This window comes from Chlorocebus sabaeus, chromosome 21 (assembly GCF_047675955.1).
Source record: "Chlorocebus sabaeus isolate Y175 chromosome 21, mChlSab1.0.hap1, whole genome shotgun sequence".
In the NCBI taxonomy this organism is placed as follows: Eukaryota; Metazoa; Chordata; class Mammalia; order Primates; family Cercopithecidae; genus Chlorocebus; species Chlorocebus sabaeus.
The window spans coordinates 22,047,079-22,066,120 of NC_132924.1; the positions used below are offsets into that span (position 1 = coordinate 22,047,079).

General features: G+C 39.6%; 1 protein-coding gene and 1 pseudogene across 1 annotated transcript in view; one reads left to right on the forward strand and one right to left on the reverse strand.

Annotated features, from left to right (window-relative positions):
- RALA (RAS like proto-oncogene A) overlaps window positions 1-19,042 on the reverse strand; it is an 86,384-nt gene that overhangs the window by 23,255 nt on the left and 44,087 nt on the right. The gene's annotated exons all lie outside the window — the stretch shown is intronic.
- Window positions 12,610-13,294, forward strand: LOC103226185 (ATP synthase subunit f, mitochondrial pseudogene; annotated as a pseudogene).

Below are 19,042 nucleotides of genomic sequence, written 5' to 3' on the forward strand. Positions count from 1 at the left end.
ATCCAAGCAAGGAGACTTTTTGTTATTAGGGGGTTGCACCCCTTGTCCTCAGCAACTCTTTGACTTGTTTTGGACACAAACAGCTTTCTATGTTGCAGCTCCCAGAACCATGCTCCCTCCAGTTTACCTTTCTATCTTGGGCCAATCCTTCCTAGCTCAGCTGCATCAGACCCACAATGGTCTCCTTCTGTTCTTCACTCTTCTATGCCTCTTGGCCTTTGCCATGCAGCTTCCTCTGTCTGGTATATTCTTATTCTATCTGGCTAACTCCTCTTGGTTTTTGGGTCTTAGCCTTACCTGAAACTCTCAACCTAATTAGGTTCTTCTCTGCTCTGTGCTCTCAGATAGCATCTGCTACTTTTCCTTCATAACCCTTATCACAAGTTGAAATTGCCTGAATATGTATTAGGTTGGCGGGAAAGTAATTGCAGTTTTGGCCATTACTTTCAATGGCAAAATCGCAATTACTTTTGCACCAACTTAATAGTATAAGTATTTCTCTAGTATACCAGAAACAGAGAGTTCAGGGCCATGTCCATTTTGGTTAATAGTCTGCTTAATGTAACTAACATGGCTGGCAAAATCAGCCACTTAGTGCAAAAGTGTTGAATGAATGAATGAATGAATGAATACACAAATGTTTGCAGTCTGACTTAACCCTGAGGAATACTTTAGGCCAAGCTTGTCCAACCTGTGGCCCATGGGCCACATGCAGCCCTTTGAATGCCCAACACAAATTTGAAAACTCTCTTAAAACATTATGCAACTTTTTTTTTTTTTTTTTTTTTTGCTCATCAGCTATCATTAGTGTATTTGATGTCTGGCCCAAGACAATTCTTCTTCCAATGTGGCCCAGGGAAGCCAAAAGATTGGACCTCTGCTTTTAGGCTGTACTGGTGTAAAGTAGCTCTTCCTACTAGAGGTTCAATCACAAGCAGGGGCCAGGACAATCTGCCATGGGTCTGTGCCTCACATACGGGATGTACAGGGCACCCAAGAGCTGGGCAGAGCTTCAGGCCCCAACCATAAATCATTCCCATATGCCTGTTTGCCCAATACAGAAAAGTATTAAGAAAAATCCGCCATAATCCTCTTGTCCATTTAACAATATGAACAGGCTAACATACTTCCTTGGAGACTGCTTTCAATCTACACTTAACATAACTGAGATCACGTATACATAAATGCATTTTTTTCATCCTGTTCTTACCATTGTATCAAAAGCATTTTAGCAGAAGCAGTTTGAACTGTTAAGTGTATGGCAAAAAATTTACACTTACAGGCTAAGAGTTCAATTTAATTCAACAAACACGAATTCAGCCGCTCTTTGACTTGGGTATGGAGAACATGACCATTCAATTGTGAGTGCTTATCACTGCTCAAAAACAATGAAAATTACAGTACACTGCAGGTAACTAAAAGTCTGAAAGATACCAAATCTAAGCCAGTTTATGAAGCATGCTGTTGCTGGTGTTCCTAAACACGTCAGGAAGTCACTTCTTTATTATAATCCTTACTTGCTGGCAGTTATAATCATGTCACAGCTAATATATCTACTGTTTTATTTTTAAAACAGTTCATATCACATGAGCTCAGGGCATTACCATATCAATTAATATTCTAAGAGTTGTGTGTGTGTATGTGCTCAAAAGAAAACACTTATCAGTCACTACAACTGGGTTAAAACACTTTTCCTTCTAGAACAATTTAAAATACAATCTGTGACTCAGAAAAGGCAGAGATTTCCAAGGACATTTTTCCAAAGTGCAAACATTTCCTAATAACTATGAGCTGCGCACTCCAGACTATTAAGAGGCTATCCAGGAAAAGAAGCTCCTGCCAAGGAAAAACTACTCGACCCCCGTATTAAAAGACTTGGAACTCCACCACTTAATTCCCAAGCCCTAGTCGAGATGTTGTTTCGAATGATAAACAAGCCAAAGACCCTGTCTATGTGGAACTTAAGACACACACATACACAAATAAGCAAATACCATTAGTGCAAAGTGCAATGAAAAAAAAAATAAGGCAGCAATGGGGGGAGGAGCTACTTTAACCAGATGTTCAAGGATGACTCCTCTGAAGAGGTAGCATTTGAGCTGAGATCTGAATGTTTTGAAGAAACCAGTCAGCTCTGAGGGGAGAGCATTCCAGACACAGGGAATAACAAGTACAAAGAACTTAGAAGGGGGTGGGAGTGGGGAGCCTGTTCTAGGGACCAGAAGAAGGCCAAAGTAGATGAAGCCTAGTGTCAGTCTGTTTCTTGTTGCTATAACAGAATATCTGAGACTGGGTAATTTATTTTTTAAAAAGAAATTGATTTCTTACAGTTCTGAAGGCTGGGAATCCTAAGAGCATGGTGGCAGCACCTACATGGCTTCTGGTGGAAGACATCATATGGCAAATGGGCAAGTTTGCTGCCTCTTATAAAGCCACCAGTCCCATCATGGGGGCCCTACCCTGATAACCTTATTTAATCCTAATTACCTCCCAAAGCCTCACTGCCAATCAACATATGAATGTGGGGATTAAATTTCCAACACACGGCCAGGTGCAGTGGCTCATGCCTATAATCCCAGCACTTTAGGAGGCTAAGGCGGGTGGATCAGTTGAGGTCAGGAGACCAGCTGGCAACACGGTGAAACCCCATCTCTACTAAAAATACAAAAAAAGTAGTGGGGCATGGTGGTAGGCGCCTGTAATCCCAGCTACACAGGAGGCTGAGGCAGGAGAATCGCTTGAACCCAGGAGGTGGAGGTTGCAGTGAGCCAAGACCGTGCCACTGCACTCCAGCCTGGGCAACAGAGTGAGACTGTCTTAGAAAGAAAAAAAAAATTTCCAACACATGAAATTTGCAGGACACATTTAAACAACAGCATTTAGTGAATGACTGGAGAGTAAGAGGAGCTAAAATTGACAGGTAGGCAGAGGGCGATTCACAAAAAACCTTGAAGGCCCCCGAAGTGTTTGGATTTTACTAGAACTGCAACGGGAAGCCTCTGGAGTTTTTAAGAAGGATAGTGGCAAAATTTGGGTTTTTAAAAAGATTACCCTGGTTGGTGTGTAGAGAATGGACAGTGGAAGTGGCAAGAGTTGAAAGTATAGGAGGCTATCCCATTAATCTACGCAAGAGAGGATAGAGGCTTGGGGTACAGCAGCAGCAGCAGCAGTAACCGTATTACTAGTTCCCGTATAACTACTAATACCAACTACACTGGGGACAACGAACATTTACTGACCACTCACTAAGTGTGAGGCACTGTTCTGAGCACTCTGCACATACTAATTCAGCTGAGTACTACATTTCAGATATTTACAATCCTAGGTGGTATGTACTATTTTAATTTCATTTAACAGATGAGGAATCTGGGTCACAGATGTCGACTTGCTCAAGACTAAGCCAGAATTCAGACTGAGGCAACCTGGCTCTCCTAACCACTATGTTATTTGGGATACACTTTGAAGAAACAGTTGATAGGACTTCCTGATAGATTGGATGGGAGAAAACAAGACTAACCTTTAAGTTTTTGCCCCAAATATCTGAATGTTAGGCACCTCTATCTAAGATGGAGAACGACCAAGAAGGAATAGGTCTGGGAAAGAAATCCCAAGCTCTGCTTGCACATTAGACATTTCAACTAGAGTTGAACAAGAAAAACTTAATGTTTTAGTCTGGAGTTCAGGGATGAGGGTAGAGATGGAAAAAAAAATCGCATGTCAGTTTACAGATGATATTTAAAGTCACAAGACTGGAATGAGCTTTCTTAGGGACAAGAGGAAGATAGATACGAGAAAGCGGCAAAGGAAAGAGCCCTGAAACAACTCAACAGGCTAGGCCAGCAGGAGATCTAGTGATCGCACAGTCACTGAGGCTGGCTGACTTAAATCCTGCTGACAGACTGAGGTGAGATATGAGGAGAGACAAAAAAAGAGCTAATTCTGTGCAAGATGGAGGTTGTTGGTAATTTTGGGAAGAGTCATTTCACCAGTTGAGGTAAGAATGGGGTGGACAGTGCATGCCTGTAATCCCAGCTACTTGGGAGACTGAGGCATGCGAATCACTTGAACCCGGGAGTTGGAGGCTGCAGTGAGCCAAGATCCAAGATTGCACTACTGCACGCCAGCCTGAGCTAGACAGACTCTGTCTGGGAAAAAAAAAAAAGGAATAGGGTGGGTTTGGGTTGAGGAGAAACAGAAGGTAGAGAATTGGATTTTTACTCTCAAGATGAATGGAGAAATGCAATCATAAGGGGAAGGTGTTGTTAGGAAAAGGGCTTTTTGTTTGGCTGCTTTTTAAATATTATTAAGGGATGTGTGCATGACAATCATCCAAGACAGGCATAAATTAATGATCTAGAAGGCAGGGTGAACTCTAGGAGCAAAGTTCTGGAGTGAACCAGAAGAATTAGGACCTGGAACATAACAGGAGCAGGGACATCTCTTCCTTCGTAATGGGAGGTGAGGCAATGCAAAGAATAGGGGCATAGGTGCCGGCTGTAGGTAGATATATTTGACTGTATCTGTATTTCTTCAATGAAATACAACCACAGATAATTTTGTGAGGGAGTCGGAATTCAAAAGCAAGCCTGTCTAGATAGATCAATAGAACAGAATATACACATTAGATTCAAATACATACTGTAGTGTAGTGTGTAATAAACGGTGGCACTTCAAATGGGGGTGGGGGAAGACGGAGAACAATTCAACAGGTAGTGTTTGGACAACTGTTGAGCCAACTGGAAAAAAATAAAAGTTGGATCTATTCTCCTGATACCAATATAAAGCCTAAGAGGATCAAAGATTTAAGTGACAAAATGAAATCACAAAGGCACAAGAAAAAAAACATGAAAGAATTGAATTGTTTGATAATCTTTTTTTTTTTAATCTTTTTTTTTGAGACAGAGTTTCACTCTTGTTGCCCAGGCTGGAGTGCAACCCCTGGTTCAAGCAATTCTCCTGCCTCAGCCTCCTGAGTAGCTGGGACTACAGGTGCATGCCACCACATCCAGCTAATTTTGTATTTTAGTAGAGATGGGGTTTCTCCATGTTTGTCAGGCTGGTCTTAAACTCCCGACCTCAGGTGATCGGCCTGCCTTGGCCTCCCAGCGTTGGGACTACAGGCATGAGTCACAGTGCCCGGCCTGTTTCATAACCTTAAGTGGGGAAGGTCTAAAGTATTACATAAAACCCAAGTCATAAGTTTGAAAAATTTTACTACTGAAAATATTTCTGGCCAGGTGCGGTGGCTCACGCCTGTAATCCCAGCACTTTGGGAGGCCAAGGTGGGTGATCATGAGGTCAAGAGTTCGAGACCAGCCTTGCCAACATAGTGAAACCCCATCTCTACTAAAAATATAAAAATTAGCCAGGCATGGTGGTGCACGGCTGTAGTCCCAGATACTCAGGAGGCCGAGGCAGGAAACTCGCTTAGCAGTGAGCCGAGACTGTACCACTGCACTCCAGCCTGGGCAACAGAGGAAGAGTCCATCTAAAAAAAAAATTCTGCATGGCAAAATCTTCTGAAAGCGAAGTAAAAAGATAAAACTGTGGAAAACATCTGCAATTCATTTTACAGATAAGAGATGATTTCTCTATATAAAAAGCTATACCCCACTTCTCACTACTGCACTTGACTAGTCTTTAAAGAAGTTACCATAAATAAAATAAAAAACTGTAGGAAATTGGGCAAAAAATATGAGTAGTCACAGAAAAGGATATACAAATGACTCTAAGTATACGTGACCTCACTGATAAATAATACAAATAAAACTATATTGGGATAATGTTTTATCCATCAAATTAATAACTATATGTTTGCAAGGGCTAGCAAACCACAGCCCCCCTTGAATTGTTTTCATACGGCCTGTAAGTTAACAATGGTTTTTACGTTTTTGAAGGGTTGTAATTAAAATCAAACCAAACCAAGAAGAATATGCAACAGAGAATGTGGCTTGCAAGCCTAAAATATTTTCTGTCGGCCCTTTACAGAAAATTTTTATCTATCCCTGGTGTAGAGAAATAGGCATATTCAATGATTGCTGGTGGAACTGTAAATCTGATACACGGAATAATATGCAACCACAAAAAATGAGGAAGCTCTTTATGCACTGAAATAGAAGGCACTCCAACGCAGAGTTAAAATGAAAGAAAAAAAAAAAAGATGCAGAACAACACATCCCGTATGCTATGCATTGCCTAAAAACATTAAAACAAAAAAGGAACATTCAGGATTTGACTGTTCATATATTTGGAAGGACTTTTTTTTTAAACGGTAACACAAGTTTGTCTGTGAAAACGGAAACTAAGTCACTACAGAGGTGAGAGAGTACACCATTTTGTACATTTGATTTTTATATCATGTAAATGTATAACTTCTTTTAAAAATATAATTAAAACTAGTCATAAATCAACGAAGTCCAGTTATTTATTGTACTCGGCAAAACTGCAATTAACTATGTTCTTGGTACCTAGAAATTAGAGATGTGAGCTTGAATTTTAATTAAAATATAACTTACCCACATGTACACAGCTTTGTATTTTTCCCCTTCAAATGAGCAGGGATTCTTGAATTTCAAATTGTGTGACTTTTTTGGCTCCTCAATTATTTTCTGACTCTCACTGTTCAACTTTTTAAAGTGATGTCCTAGAATAATACTATAGAACCTATTTGGGGTGATGGGTGGGCTTCAAGTTTTCAAGTTCACTGTTTTTCTCTGCTTCATCCAGAAAGTAGACACCTACACCATGCTCATACGAGCTACTTAAGTTACTTCCTTTCTTCTTTCCTCCATTTTTCCTTCTCTCCAAAAATACACCCAGGGCCTACCTTATTACATAAGGCACTGTGCTAAGTGCTGGAGCTATGGAATCCTGCCCTTGTATGTTTAGTTAACAGGTCCCACAATGTATTAGTTTCCTGTTGCTGCTGCAGCAAATTACCACAAAATTAGTGGCCTAAAACAACACACATTTATTCTGTTACAGTACTGGATGCCAGAAGCCCAAAAAGAATCTTAAAGGGCTAAAAAGAAGATGTCGAGTTGGTTCCTTGAGGGGGCTTCAGGGGAGAATGTGCTCCTTGCCTCTTCGCTTCTATAGCCTGGGGCATTCCTTGGCCCCTGGCCGCCATCACAGAAGCACTGCTCTGCTTCTGTGGTCACACTGCCTTCTCCTCTACTTTAGTCAAACTCAAACCTCCCTTTAATTCCCTTTTATAAGACACTTGTGATTCATTTGGCCCACCCAGATGATCCAGAATAATCTCCTCACCTCAAAATCCTTAATTATGCTGGCAAAATTCCTTTTTGTCACATAGGGCAACATTCACGGGTTCTAGGAGTTAGGACATGGATATTTTGTGGGGCCATTACTCAGCCTACTGCTTACCACACACAGGAAAGTGGGTCAAGGAGCTTCGGACCACAAACCTTCAATCCAGACTCTAAACTCTCTATTTTAAACTTTAAAAATTTTTCTAAAAAACAATCAACTCGGGTTTTTCAATACTTACTAAGGAATACTCTACTAAGTAAGGTGTCAAATACCCTATGCCTGCCAAAACAAAAACCCCAGTGATCTTTGTATGCCCGGAATTCATTATTATCTTCTTTAGACTTTCGATAGAGAAGCTCATTACAGGATAAGCATAGCTAATCCAAAAATCCAAAATGTGAAATGCTCCCGAATTCAACACTTTTTTAGTGATGACATGACCCTCGAAGAAAACGCTCATAGGAGCATTTGGGATTTTTGGATTAGGGATGCTGAACCGGTTAAGTATAATGCAGATATTCTAAAAGCTGAAGAAAATCCAAAATCCCAAACATTTCTGATCCCAAGTGTTTCGGATCAAGGATACACAACCTGTTTTAGGCTTCAGTCTAATAATAATATTGGCTGGTAAAAGTTGTGAGAGTCCTTTTTAATAAAGAGATTCAAGAAAGCATTTCCCTTCCTCTGATCTGAATGGTGCATTAAAGACTTATGATTGGCCGGGCGCAGTGGCTCACGCCTGTAATCCCAGTACTTTGGGAGGCCGAAACGGGTGGATCACAAGGTCAGGAGATCAAGACAATCCTGGCTAACACGGTGAAACCCCGTCTCTACTAAAAATACAAAAAATTAGCCGGGCGTAGTGGCGGGTGCCTGTAGTCCCAGCTACTAGGTAGGCTGAGGCAGGAGAATGGCGTGAACCCGGAAGGCGGAGCTTGCAATGAGCCGAGATCAGGCCACTGTACTTCAGCCTGGGCGACAGAGCGAGACTGTCTCAAAAACAAAACAAAACAAAACAAAAAAAACAAAGATTTATGATCATTAAAGTTCTGCCCCTATCAAATCATTACAAATCACAAGGAGGTACAGGCCATATTAGTGAATGGAAAGTATTTCATATAAACAACTCACACATGATACTCCCTATCTGCATTAAGAATGTTTGCTCAATTAAAAAAACACAGGTAATATAAAATGAACAATTTCAGAAGAGGTAGAATATATATGACCAAGAAAAGGAGATACACATTTTTTTTTTTTTTTGTAATTTCCTGGACATGGTCTCACTCTGTTGCCCAGGCTAGGGTGCAATGGTACCATCACAGCTCACTGCAGCCTTGACCTGCAGGGCTTCAATGATCCTCCCATCTCAGCCACCTGAGTAACTAGAACTACAGGCATGCGCCACCGCCACCACTCTCAGCTAATTTTAAAAATATTTTGTAGAGACAGGGTCTGTGTTGCCCAGGCTGGTCTTGAACGCCTGGGCTCCAGCGATCCTCCCGTCTAGGCCTCCGTGTTAGGATTACCGGCTGAGCCACTGCGCCAGGCCCACAAGTACATTTTCCTAACTGACAGAAGAACAAGTGTCATCAATACAGGTTGAGCATCTCTAACCTGAAGATCAGACATGTTCCAAAATCTGAAACTTTCGGAGCATTGACATGATGCCACAAGTAGAATATTCCACACCTGACCTCATGTGACCTCATGTGGGTTGCAGTCAAAACACAAGTGCACAATACAGTTTATTCAGCATCCCCAAGACCCTCCTAGCCCTCTTCGGCTGCAATGTATCTTTTCTGCACATGCCCAGATTCTCTCATGCAAGCATTCCCACAAAGGGTAGCAAAATGGTTCCATGTATACAAACTTTGTTTCACACACATAATTATTAAAAATTGGCTCATGCCTGTAATCACAGCACTTTGGGAGGCCAAGGCAGCCAGAGCACCTGAGGTAAGGAGTTCGAGACCAGCCTGGTCAAAATGGTTAAACCCCGTTTCTACTGAAAATACAACAAAATCAGTGGGGCGTGGTAGTGTGCGCCTGTAATCCCAGCTATGCAGGTGACTGAGGCAGGAGAATCGCTTGAACCCAGGAGGTGGAGGTTGCAGTGAGCTGAGATCATACCACTGTACTCCAGCCTGGGCAACCGAGGGAGACTTTGACACACACAAAAAAAATTGTATAAAATTACCTTCAGGCTGATATATGTATAAAGTGTATATACATAAACGCATTTCATGTTTAGACTTGGGTCCCATCCCCAAGATATCTCAATATGCATTTGCAAATATTCCAAAATCCAAAAAAATCTTGCAACACTTCTGGTCCCAAGCATTTAGGATAAAGGATACTCAATCTGTACTATTTAACGTCTCAGAGCACAGGGAAAGCTTCCAAATTCTTTTTAGCAAGCTAGCCTAACAGTGATGCAAAGTACTGACAAAAATAGAATAAAGACAAAATAGAATGATTGGACTGTCACATGAATATGGGGCAAAAAATTCTAAGTAAAAAATGTTAACAGATAGAATCTAGCACATTAAAAGAATAAACCAAAGTGACCAGGTATGATTCAAACCAGATACAAGAATGGCTTAGAATTTTAGGAAGTCATAATTTCTGATATTAATAGGTGAAAAAAAAATCATATGAGTATCTCTACAGGTTCTAGAATATTTGATAAAACTGCTCATCAAAAAAGTAGAAATAGATTAGTGTTCATTAATCACACAGGAACTGATGGTCTTAAAACCCAAATCAGGCCCAGTGCAGCAGCTCTAACCTGTAATCCCAGTGCTTTAGGAGGCTGCGGTAGGAGGATGGCTTAAGCCCAGGGGTTTGAGGTTACAGTGAGATATGATTTTGTCACTGCATTACAGCCTGGGCTACATAGTGAGACACCCTCTTTCTTTCTTTTTTTTTTTGCAATGTATGCCTGTAGTTCCAGGTAATTACTTCCAGGCTAATTTTCTTTGTTGTTGAATTTTCAGTAGAGACGAGGTCTCACTATGTTGCCTGGGCTGGTCTTGAACTGCTGAGCTCAAGCAATCCACCTGCCTCGGCCTCCCAAAGTGCTGGGATTACAGGTTTGAGCCACTGGGTCTGGCCAACCCTCTTAAGGGAGACTCTGTCTCTTAAAAATCATTTTTAATGACAAAATAAAAGCACTTCCATTAACATCAGGAGTAAGATAAGGATGGCCGCTAGCATCACTCTTACTTGGCACTGTTCTGGAAGTGGTACCATATTAGAAAAGGAAAGAAAGAGGCATATGATCATTATTAACTGATAATATGATTTCATACCTAGAAAGACCAAAGGATCAACTGCAAAATTACTACAAATAAGAGATTTCAAAGGGTAAATGGTTATATAAGCAATATAACATATACAATTAAATTTCTTCTCAAATAACAGAATATATAATGAAAGACCCAATTTACAACCTCACTCACAAACAGTATATAACTAAGAATAAAACTACCACTATCTGTGTAAGATATACATGAAGACAGTTTAATAATAATACTTAAGTAACATAAAGGATGACTTGAATAAATAAAGACAACCTGTTCTTGGGACATAAAGAGTGTACTTTGGTAAAGGTACAAAACCCTGACAGTAAAAAAAAGACTATTAATTATGAAAATTAAAAATATCTTAATGATTAGAAAAAACGTAGTACATCAAAACACAAAATACCTGACTCAGAAGTCATCTGACCTGTCTCCTAAAGTTTTCTTCACCATAAAATTTGTGAAGATAATTTCTCTCTGTCTCTCTCTCTCTCTTTTTTTTTTTTTTTTTTTTTTTGAGACAGAGTCTTGCTCTGTTGCCCAGGCTGGAGTGCAGTGGCGCGGTCTCGGCTCACTGCAGCCTCTGTCTCTCAAGCTTAAGCAATCCTCCCACCTTGGCCTCCTGAGTAGCTGGCATGCACCACCACACTCAGCTAATTTTTGTATTTTTAGTAGAGAAAGGGTATTGCCGTATGTTGAAAACTGACTTGAACTTTTTCAGGGAAGGTTGATTTACATATAATAAAATTCACCCTGTTAAGTGTATAGTTCAATGAGTTCTGATAAATGTATACAGTCATGTAACTACCATCACAATCAAGGTACAAAACATTTCCATTACCCCAAAAAGTTTCCTCTTACGCCTTTGCAGATAATCTTCTCCATCACCCTGGCAGCCACTGACAGGATTTCAAGCCTTACTGTTCTGCCTTTTGGATCACAATGTATATAGCTTTTTATGCCTGGCTTCTTTTAGACAAGGTTTTTGAGACACACAAATATTGTTGCATATATCAGTGCATGTACCTTTTTTTTTTTTTTTTTACGACTGAATAGTATTTCATTGTCTGGATGTATCATGATTCATTTATGTTGTTTCCATTTTTAAAAATTTTATAAGTAGAGCTGTCATGAACTTTTGTGTACAGGTCTACACATTATCATTATTCTTGGGTAAACAACAGGTGCAGAACTGATAGGTTGTATGGTGTGTGTTTAAATGTTTTCCAAAGTGGCTGCACCTTTTTGCATTTCCACTAACAACATATGAGATTTCCAGTTGCTTTCACATCCTGGTACTGTCCCAGGCTTTTAATTTTAGGCAGTCTAGTGAATGTGTAGTAATATTTCATTATAGTTTTAATTTGCATTTTCCTAATAACTAATCATGTTGAGCTCTTTTCATGTAGTTACTTGCCATCCGTATGACTCTGGTGTTCAAATCTTTTGTCCATTAAAAATTTTTATTTGTCTTTTAAGTGAGTTTTAAGAGTTCTTTATATATTCTGAATTAAATCCTTTCCAGAGATGTATTTTGAAAATATTTTCTTCCAGTTTGTGGCTTATCTTTTCATTTATATTTTTTGATGAGTATTTTTCTTTATGCTTTTGGTGTCTCAAAAATGTTTGACAAATTTTAAGTTGCAAAGTAACTACATTTTGAATATTTATAAATAAAGCCTTATTATTTAGTTAATAATTTATTATAAAGAGATGGAAGGAAGTCTAGTCAAAAAAATGACATTAGTTATAACTGACACCCTAAACAGTTAAACCCTCCATTTTAAATATGAAATCAAGCTCCCTAGGAACAACATGCAAAGAAAATCCCTGAGGCATTTTTCTACTATTGAAACATAACAACTCAATATTTTCACGTTACTCTAACTGTGCTGAATAAGGAGAACACAAAATAATAACAAAGACTGAACTAAGAAAAGTAATATTCTGTTTTAAGGGTACAGTAGTTGATGGCTTAAAGATGGTTTAACATTTTTGCCTTGTCTGCAAAATAAAATTTATTTATAAGACTTGCCAGACATGTTGTCAGACATCAAAGCATAGAATCTTAACAATTAACATCATGAAGAGGCACAGCGGACACCAGGACTCCAAGATGGCGTCAGTTGTACCAGTGAAGGACAAGAAACTTCTGGAGGTCAAACTGGGGGAGCTGCCAAACTGGATCTTGATGCGGGACTTCAGTCCTTGTGGCATTCTCGGAGCATTTCGAAGAGGTTACTACCGGTACTACAACAAGTACATTAACGTGAAGAAGGGGAGCATCTCGGGGATTACCGTGGTGCTGGCATGCTACATGCTCTTCAACTACAGCATTTCCTACAAGCATCTCAAGTACGAGCGGCTCCGCAAATACCACTGAAGAGGACACGCTATGCACCACCCCCTGACGCCATGACCTTGGCCTGAGCCCCTCCGTGAGGAACACAATCTCGATCATTGCTGAATCCTTTCATGTCCTAATGGGAATTAACCTCCAAATAAAAGATGACTGGTAAAAAAAAAATAATACCATAAAAACCCTAGAGGAAAACCTAGATAGTACCATTCAGGACATAGGCATGGGCAAAGACTTCATGTCTAAAACACCAAAAGCAATGGCAGCAAAAGCCAAAATTGACAAATGGGATCTCATTAAACTAAAAAGCTTCTGCACAGCAAAAGAAACTACCATCAGAGTGAACAGGCAACCTACAGAATGGGAGAAAATTTTTGCAATCTACTCATCTGACAAAGGGCTAATATCCAGAACCTACAAAGAACTCAAACAAATTTACAAGAAAAAAACAAACAACCCCATCAAAAAGTGGGCAAAGGATATGAACAGACATTTCTCAAAAGAAGACATTCATACAGCCAACAGATACATGAAAAAATGCTCATCATCACTGGCCATCAGAGAAATGCAAATCAAAACCACAATGAGATACCATCTCACACCAGTTAGAATGGCAATCATTAAAAAGTCAGGAAACAACAAGTGCTGGAGAGGATGTGGAGAAATAGGAACACTTTTACACTGTTGGTGGGATTGTAAACTAGTTCAACCATTATGGAAAACAGTATGGCGATTCCTCAAGGATCTAGAACTAGAAGTACCATATGACCCAGCCATCCCATTACTGGGTATATACCCAAAGGATTATAAATCATGCTGCTATAAAGACACATGCACACGTATGTTTATTGCGGCACTATTCACAATAGCAAAGACTTGGAATCAACCCAAATGTCCATCAGTGACAGACTGGATTAAGAAAATGTGGCACATATACACCATGGAATACTATGCAGCCATAAAAAAGGATGAGTTTGTGTCCTTTGTAGGGACATGGATGCGGCTGGAGACCATCATTCTTAGCAAACTATCACAAGAACAGAAAACCAAACACCGCATGTTCTCACTCATAGGTGGGAACTGAACAATGAGATCACTTGGACTCGGGAAGGGGGACATCACACACCGGGGCCTATCATGGGGAGGGGGCAGGGGGGAGGGGGGAGGGATTGCATTGGGAGTTATACCTGATGTAAATGACGAGTTGATGGGTGCTGACGAGTTGATGGGTGCAGCACACCAACATGGCACAAATATACATATGTAACAAACCTGCACGTTATGCACATGTACCCTAGAACTTAAAGTATAATAATAATAAAAAACAAAACAAAACAAAACAAAAAACAAACAAACAAAAAAAACATCATGAAGGGTCAAGTTTTATCTTCCTGGGTTTCAGCTTATTTGTAACACTAAGGTTGACATTAATAAAACAACATATGTAAGATATCTAATATGCATAAATACGTATTCAATAAAGGGTAACAAATATTCAGGCATCTTTTTAGAAGACCACAACTTTATATGCCACATATACTCAGTCCGCAGTTAGTGCAAAATCATTACCAGCAGCACAAAGGTAAAGCACTTACCACAGTTAAAACTTACAAAAAATTTCTAAAACACATGAGAAAGTGATGGATGAGACTTGAGACAAAGCATTAGCAAATCAAGTGAACCTTGGGGTGACAGTAAGAAAGCAAGCTATAAAAAGTAAAAGGGCCAAAGAGGGACTTTATAAACCAAGTCTTTAGATTTTTATCCTCAGAGCAATGGAGAACCACCAGGAGTTTTAAAAAATGAGACACTGGGACTCAGAAGGCAGGAAGAACAGGTGGAAGGCTACAAGTCAATGATGACTTGAGTTAGGACTAAGGAGGTGGGATGGATGGATCTAAAAGATATTTAGAAAAAAAGAGTCAAATGAACTAGATTAGATGTGAGTGGTAAAGGAAAATGAGAATTTAAGCCAAAATAACAAACTTCCTAGCTTCAGTGACTATGGTCAGGAAAACAAGGGGAACAAGCAGCTTCTGTGGGACCAGGTGGGAATAGGAGGGGAGAGAGGAGTTAGTGCAAGGAAATGATGGAAATCAATATTGATCTATTAAAAGATCAAAATATTTAATAAGAAAAATCTGAGAGTAGCCTAAGAATAAGCAGTTTTCTTACCCCAGCCCCAGTGGTTTTGCTACGAGATTATGACCTGAATGTTTTCAGCAATACTGAGAAATAAGTAACAGAGTAGAACCTGAAAGGTGGAAAAGGAAATAAAAGACTCATAAACTGCTATTTATATTTTAATATTTGTTTTTGAACCCCTGTGTTTTCAAAATAAGATTATGTAGTTTAGAAAATAATAATTAATTGCAAAGATATATGTGTGCTTCCATATTCCTATGCTAATTCTGGAAGAATACATCACCTTCTGAATTTTGATCCATGTGAATGTATTACATATTTGGAAATTAAATACAGAAATAATGTTCAGCTGAGCATGGTGGCACACACCTGTAATCCCAGCATTTTGGGAGGCTGAGGTGGGAGGATCGCTTGAGACCAGGAGTTTTGAGACCAGCCTAGGTAACACAGTGAGACTTTGTCTCTACAAAAAATAATAAAAATTAGCTGGATGTGGTGGCACATGCCTGTAGTCCTAGCTACTCAGGAGGCTGAGGTGGGAGGATCACTTAAGCTGAGGAATTCGAGGCTGCAGTGAGCTAAGATTGCACAACTGTATTTTGGCCTGGGCAAGAGAGCAAGACCCTGTCTCTACAAAAATAATAATAATAATGCAGGTTTAGACGCTTAATAGATCTAATTTTTAAAAGTATAATTTATGTAATTTATACCTGCTTTAGGTTCTATGTATGAGCTACTACAAATTAAGCATATATATAGCCTGGTAGTTTTGAGTTTCTCTTATTGATTTACTTATGAACTTGATATTGTCTATGAGACCTTTGTTAATTTTAAAAAATGCAGCCAGAAAAAATAATGGAATTAACCATGCCTGAATGATCCAGTTTAAAAATGAGTAGGGCACTTGCTTAACTTACAAGACTTACATCAAACCATGTATTAGAATAGTGACAGAAAGTTCACTAGCAGGCTTTTTTTTTCCTTTTTGTTAAGAGACAGAATCTCGGTCTGTCACCCAGGCTGGAGTGCAGTGGTGCTATCATACCTTACTACAGCCCTGAACTCCCGGGCTCAAGTAATCCCCCTGAGTAGTTAGTTGGGACTATAGGCACGTCTGGTTAATTTTTTTCTATTTTCTTTGAACAGACAGGGCCTCACTATGTTGCCCAGGCTGGTACTGAACTCCTGGCCTCAAGTGAACTTCTCACCTTGGCTTCCCAAAGAGCTGATATTATAGGCATAAGCCACCGTGCCTGGGCCCACAAATGAAATATTTTAAAAGAAAAATCTAAGCATAGCTTCTGGTTTACATGAAGACATCTGTTAAATCCTACTCTTTAATACACATTTCATCAGTAAGTTGGCTCTCTCTTTGTATAGCTGCTTCTCTGATCTTTTGGTATTATTCTGGATTTCCTTTTCCTTTTTCCTATGCCTATATTCTGCACCAACATACATTTATTGAGTCAGGTACTATGCTAGGCATTGGGAGAGGGTGGGGGATAGGTTCATAGATGAGCAAGTCAAGATCCTTGACTTCAAAGATCTTAAAATCAAGTACAGAGATGGAGCAAGAGCGGGAGGGAAAGAATGTTTTAAATTCTTATACATCATTTTGCCTTTTGCATTCCTTACCACTTACGTCACACTTGTATTTTTATTTTATTAATTAATTATTTTTTTTTAGACAGAGTCTTGCTCTGTCACTAGGCTGAAGTGCAATGGTGCGATCTTGGCTCACTGCAACCTCTGCCTCCCAGGTTCAAGAAATTCTCCTGCCTCAGCCTCCGAGTAGCTGGGATTATAGGCGAGCACCACCATGCCCAGATAATTTTTGTATTTTTAGTAGAGATGGGGTTTCACCGTGTCGGCCTGGATGGTCTCAATCTCTTGACCTCATGATCTGCCTGCCTTGGCCTCCCAAAGTGCTAGGATTACAGGCGTTAGCCACTGCACCCGGCCTTTCCTTTTTATTTTTTTAGATGGAATTTCGCTCTTGTTGCTCAGGCTGGAGTGCAATGGTGGTGTGATCTCGGCTCACCACAATCTCCGCCTCCTGGGTTCAAGCAATTCTCCTGCCTCAGCCTCCCGAGTAGCTGGGATTACAGGCATGCGCCACCATGCCCAGTTAATTTTTGTATTTTCAGTAGAGACAGGGTTTCTCCATGTTGGTCAAGCTGGTCTCAAATTCCTGACCTCAGGTGATCCGCCCACCTCAGCCTCCCAAAGCGCTGGGGTTACAGGCATTAGTAACCACAGCCAGCCTTATGTTGTTTTACTGACTTCATAGCTGTAATTTTTAATGGCTATGTAACATATCATCCTGTGGACACAAAGCAATTTATTTACCATATACCATAATATAAGAGCTGTTTTGAATTCTTCAAAATTATAATGGATGACCATCTATTTCTACATTTAAAGTACTTTCCATGAGACAGAATCTAAGAAATAGAAAATTAACAAACTGACTGTTTAAGGTTTATCATGCACATTGTCCAACTGCTTTCTTAAAGTGCTATATTCTAGCACATGTAACTATGCTAGTATTGTTAGTATCCCTACTGGCATTGAGTTATTCTTTTAAAAAACCTGCTACTTGTATACTGTGAAAAATACCTCATTGTTATTTCTAATTACATCTCTGATTTCTTAAAGAGGGTGAATATTTTTTCTATGTAACATTTATTTTGTGAATTGCTAGTTCTTATCCTTTACTCATCTGGTAATAATATCTCGTATCACATTTTGTGTAATTTCATGTCACCATTGGCTAGACTTTCTTTCATCTTGCTCTCCCAGTCCACTATAGTAAGTAAGTTTCCTCTGTTGTTGGGTAGACCTGTTTCTCACAACAGATCAGGAAGAGGCTTTAAATTCATGGGGTATTTTAAAGTTTCACTTTAGGTTCATGGGCAAGAAACAGGTTGACAAATTGGCTCCTTCTCCAAATATCAAAAAAAGAGAGTTTACCCTGGGTTGTTAACATGTTCATTAGAACTCCTAGTCCTCCCAGGCTGTGAGTTCAAAAAGAAATGTTTTTCGAAGTAGATTTCCAAAATTAGCATGGAACAGATGTTGCTGCAATCTTTGTATGGGCTGGGTGTGTGGGCAGGATATCAAGCTAGCTTTTCATGTATATTCCTTTAATTAATAGCATGTCCTATCATCTCTTCTGCCCTCTGTTCCTACTGATTCATTGCTTAAAGTATCTTCAGGACTCAGTGGGGAGAATAGATTTCCCTTACAGGCCTCCCTCATGGGGATGCTGGGTAGCCCTTCCTTCGCCCTGCTTCATCCATCAGCACCATCTGTTTTCTGTCTTCTACAACCTAGAAAGTCTCTGCTTTGCTGATGGTCACTCCATCTGTTCCCATTCTCAGTGCTATGACAGAATTACACATTTCTGTCTGTAAATTCTTTTTCCTGTCTTTTCACAGAGAGTTGGGGATAAGAGGAGGTAGACACATATATTTAGTCTACTGGCTTTCACTACTATGAACTTGAGTTAAAATCCTGAGGTGAACCCCAAAATATTTCAAATTTAGACACTATATAAAAAAATACCAAGACATTCAATTAAAATTAGCCTGAATTTTAAAGAATACTATTTTTCAGTACCAACTTCAAGAGCAAATCAGTTTCCTCATATGGATGACCAAAGAATCATAAATAAACACAAAAGTTTAAGATGGGGCAATACCTGGCATCAAAAAGACTAGGAGTGAGGCACAAATGGGAGAGAAGAGAAAGGAAAGCTAATGGTCTCAACTGCTACAGAGAAGGGATGAAGTGATTGTTTTCCCCAAAAATGTTTCTTTCTTCACAACATTGGGACAAGTTGGCTAAAACTCAAAATTTTTAAGAAGATGTATTGATCAGTCAAAGCCTTGAAAATTAAACACTGACATTATTTTTACATACCAGGAATGTAAAGCTAAAGACTGTTTCTACAGCAACA